This window comes from Carcharodon carcharias, chromosome 33 (genome assembly GCF_017639515.1).
Source record: "Carcharodon carcharias isolate sCarCar2 chromosome 33, sCarCar2.pri, whole genome shotgun sequence".
NCBI lineage: Eukaryota > Metazoa > Chordata > Chondrichthyes > Lamniformes > Lamnidae > Carcharodon > Carcharodon carcharias.
This window is the reverse complement of record NC_054499.1, coordinates 13439781-13444306: the sequence shown is the minus strand read 5'-3', so window position 1 is coordinate 13444306 and position 4526 is coordinate 13439781. Positions and strand designations below refer to the sequence as shown.

The window sequence follows — 4526 nt, the reverse complement described above, 5'->3', positions numbered from 1 at the left end:
AGTATTTACAGGGGGTCCCCGGGGAGTGTGTGTCGGTATTTACAGAGGGTCCCCGGGGAGTGTGTGTCAGTATTTACAGGGGGGCCCGGGGAGTGTGTGTCACTGTTTACAGGGGTCCCCGGGGAGTGTGTGTCAGTATTTACAGGGGGGTCCCCGGGGAGTGTGTGTCAGTATTTACAGGGGTGTCCACGGGGAGTGTGTGTCTGTATTTATAGGGGTTCCTGGGGACAGTGTGTGCCAGTATTTACAGGGGGTCCCCGGGGAGTGAGTGTCAGTATTTACAGGGGGTCCGTGGGGACAGTGTGTGTCTGTATTTACAGGGGGGGTCCCCAGGGAGAGTGTGTGCCAGTATTTACAGGGGGTCCCTGGGGACAGTGTGTGTCTGTATTTACAGGGGGGGTCCCCAGGGAGAGTGTGGGTCAATATTGTTATAACTCTTACTTGTTTGTACTTGGATATTGCTGAGTTGCAGCTGAGTGAATCACTGGCTCCTCTGATATGTTGTTTGAAAATATTTTCTATTTTCTGTTTTGATGAAATTAACTTTCTCCCCTGCCCCTCAAGGAATTGTTCTGTTGAAACCTGGAATGTGAAGGTCCAGCCTGGGGACGAGGGCTCTTCCTCTTCAGGAGCTTCCTCCATAGGGGACGGACTGAGACCTTCTCCAAGACTGAGCCCCGTGGGCCCCACCTGAGTTTGTGTCTGTTTCTTACCCCCGAGATTTCATTTCCTCTCCGGGACCCTGGGGTTTTCCGGTGGCTCCGGTTACCCGGTTCCTGTTGGGCTGCGGTCCTGGAGTTTCAGAAGGATAACCGCTTGGGTTAAAAGCAGCCCAGCCTTGCAATGTAAAACATACATGTTAGCTTCAGGAGTGCAAGGAACAGGAGTCCCCAGGAAAGTCCCTAATGTGAAGCTGTCTATAATTCAGGAATAATACATGTATTTTGGGCTGTGCAATCAGTTAAACGGGATTCCCCTGGTGGTCATTTTCAATTCATTTTACTGAGGGTTCGATGTCCCTCCTGCCTCTCTCCAGTTTCCTTTCTGCCATTTAAATCTTCAAGGAACAATGACAGGGGAATTGAGATGGACCCACGCCAGAGGGAGTGAGCTGCAGGAGGGGCAGGGAAAGACTTCACTCATGGGGAGAGGGAGAGGGGGGGCAGGAGTTTCAGAAGGTAGGAGTCACAGAGGGGGCTGATCAAAGGGGGAGATTATACAGAGGTGGGGGGGGAGGTTGCTGTTGGTTTTGGAGGGGGGGGGAGGTTGCTGTTGGTTTCGGAGGGGGGAGGTTGCTGTTGGTTTTGGAAGGGGGAAGGTTGCTGTTGGTTTCGGAGGTGGGGGGAAGTTGCTGTTGGTTTTGGAGTGGGGGGGAGGTTGTTGTTGGTTTTGGACGGGGGAAAGTTGCTGTTGGTTTCGGAGGGGGGAAGGTTGCTGTTGGTTTCGGAGGTGGGGGGAAGTTGCTGTTGGTTTTGGAGGGGGGGAGGTTGCTGTTGGATTTGGAGGGGTGTGTGGGGGGTAATTGGGGTGAAGATGGGGACAGGGGCTTGGACATGTTTCAAATGGTGAGGTGTCGCTGCCACCAGTTTCATTTGGTGAATGCATATGAGTCAGTAACTGGCTGATATGAGTTTGTATTTATAGAGAAATCCAAAGAGATGGTGGGGGTGGGGGTGAGTGGGTTGGGGGGGGTGGGGGGGGGGTGGTGGTGCTGGGAGTCGGGGGACTGTTTTGCTGGTGGGCTGGGGGGAGGGGGGTGGATGGGGGGGCTGGATATTTGTGGGGAGAATAGAAAACTAACCCAAATAATAGATTTTTGGTGGGAGTAAGTATTTCTTCTGGAAAAGGAAAAGGGACAAAGTCTTTCCTTTGGTGAGTAAATCAGGGGAGAGCACCAACTCAGCACCCGCACCCCCCCACAACCACCACAAATTTGGCAGTTGAGTGTCCCGCATTTGGGGACACCACAGGGGGTCAGCAACACCCCAAGTGCAAAGGGGCTGGCCTCGTCCTGGGAGAAGCTTTTCTCTTTTTAAAAGTGCAACACGGTTAAATTTCTCTTGATGCAGCAAAAGTGGCAAATCTGAACATGCTCAGAAACTGGCATTTTACATATTTCTCATTTCATATCAAACACCCTCCAGTCCGGGAGGGGGTGGGGGGGGGAAGAGAAATGACAGAACAGATCCTGGTGCGATGGTAAGTGCTTAAAAGGCCAGACACTGAGCTGCTGCTGCTGCAGAGGCTGGTCCCACTCACCTTTGTACAGGTGCATCTAATCCTGCACCCACCCCTCACTTACTCGCTGTGTGAACCGGCTGCTGCTACCAGCTAGACGCAGCCCGGGCTGTTGGACATTGGGGAGCCTCACCCATCACACAGATACTTTCTCCTGTGCCCTCCCCCCCACTCCCCCCTCCTCACTCCCCCCTCCTCACTCACTATGTAAAGCTCATTCACCTCCAAGAGGAAATGGGATAACATACTTAATCCTGTAGAGAATAATTACAGGAAAGAAAAAAGGGAAAGATGATTTCAGAAGCTGGTTTGGCGTTGGGAGTGAAAAGCCTGAAAGTCATTTCAGAAGCAGCTGGTTGTTGCAAACTGATGTCTCAAGGTGAATGAGGCTTCTCCCACCCAACCTTGCTGGACGCCCTCTGCTGGCAGTGCGGGGAAACAGGCTTCTCCCACCCTCTGCTGGACGCCCGCTGCTGGCAGTGCGGGGAAACAGGCTTCTCCCACCCTCTGCTGGACGACTTAAGAAACAACACCCAGGAACTCTATTTTATGACTTGTTAATCAGCGGAGAGCGCGAACTCAGGTGGGTCAGTATTTACAGGGGGGTCCCGGGGAGTGTGTGTCAGTATTTACAGGGGGTCCCCAGGGAGTGTGTGTCAGTATTTACAGGGGGTCCCCAGGGAGTGTGTGTCAGTATTTACAGGGGGTCCCCAGGGAGTGTGTGTCAGTATTTACAGGGGGTCCTGGGGAGTGTGTGTCACTATTTACAGGGGGTCCCGGGGAGTGTGTGTCAGTATTTACAGGGGTCCCAGGGAGTGTGTGTCAGTATTTACAGGGTGTGGGGTCCGCAGGGAGTGTGTGTCAGTATTTACAGGGGGGTCCCGGGGAGTGTGTGTCAGTATTTACAGGGGGGTCCCGGGGAGTGTGTGTCAGTATTTACAGGGGGTCCCCAGGGAGTGTGTGTCAGTATTTACAGGGGGTCCTGGGGAGTGTGTGTCAGTATTTACAGGGGTCCCAGGGAGTGTGTGTCAGTATTTACAGGGTGTGGGGTCCGCAGGGAGTGTGTGTCAGTATTTACAGGGGGGTCCCGGGGAGTGTGTGTCAGTATTTACAGGGTGTGGGGTCCGCAGGGAGTGTGTGTCAGTATTTACAGGGTGTGGGGTCCGCAGGGAGTGTGTGTCAGTATTTACAGGGGGTCCTGGGGAGTGTGTGTCAGTATTTACAGGGGGTCCTGGGGAGTGCGTGTCAGTTTTTACAGGGGGTCCTGGGGAGTGTGTGTCAGTATTTACAGGGGGTTCCCGGGGAGTGTGTGTCAGTATTTACAGAGGGTACCAGCGAGCGTGTCTCAGTATTTACAGGAGGTCCCCGGGGAGTGTGTGTCAGTTTTCACAGGGGGATCCCGGGGAGTGTGTGTCAGTATTTACAGAGGGTCCCCGGGGAGAGTGTGTGTCAGTATTTACAGAGGGTCCTGGGGAGTGTGTGCCTTTACAGGGGGTGCCGAGGAGTGTGTGTCAGTATTTACAGGGGTCCCGGGGAGTGTGTGTCTTTACAGGGGGTCCCAGGGAGTGTGTGTCAGTATTTACAGGGGGGTCCCGGGGAGTGTGTGTCTTTACAGGGGGTCCCGGGGAGTGTGTGTCTTTACAGGGGCTCCCGGGGAGTTTGAGTCAGTATTTACAGAGGATCCCAGGGAGTGTGTCAGTATTTACAGGGGGTCCCGGGGTGTGTGTGTCAGTATTTACAGGGGTCCCTGGGGAGTGTGTGTCAGTATTTACAGGGGGATCCCGGGGAGAGTGTGTCAGTATTTACAAGGGGCTCCTGGGGAGTTTGTCAGTATTTACAGGGGGTCCTGGGGAGTGTGTGTCAGTATTTACAGTAGCTCCCGGGGGAGTGTGTGTCAGTATTTACAGGGGGTCCTGGGGAGTGTGAGTCAGTATTTACAGGGGGTCCCTGGGGAGTGTGTGTCAGTATTTACAGGGGGTCCCCAGGGAGTGTGTGTCAGTATTTACAGAGGGTCCCGGGGAGTGTGTGTCAGTATTTACAGGGGGTCCCCAGGGAGTGTGTGTCAGTGTTTACAGGGGTCCCCGGGGAGTGGGTGTCAGTATTTACAGGGGTCCCGGGGAGTGTGTGTCTTTACAGGGGGTCCCGGGGAGAGTGTGTCAGTATTTACAGGGGTGCCGGGGAGTGTGTGTCTTTACAGGGGGTCCCAGGGAGTGTGTGTCACTATTTACAGTGGGTCCCGGGGAGTGTGTGTCTTTACAGGGGGTCCCAGGGAGTGTGTGTCTTTACAG

The 4526-nt window shown here is 54.0% G+C and overlaps 1 pseudogene; it reads right to left on the bottom strand.

Moving 5' to 3' along the window:
- Nucleotides 1–1882: 1882 nt before the first annotated feature.
- LOC121272404 lies at nt 1883–2057 on the bottom strand (annotated as a pseudogene).
- Nucleotides 2058–4526: the final 2469 nt, after the last annotated feature.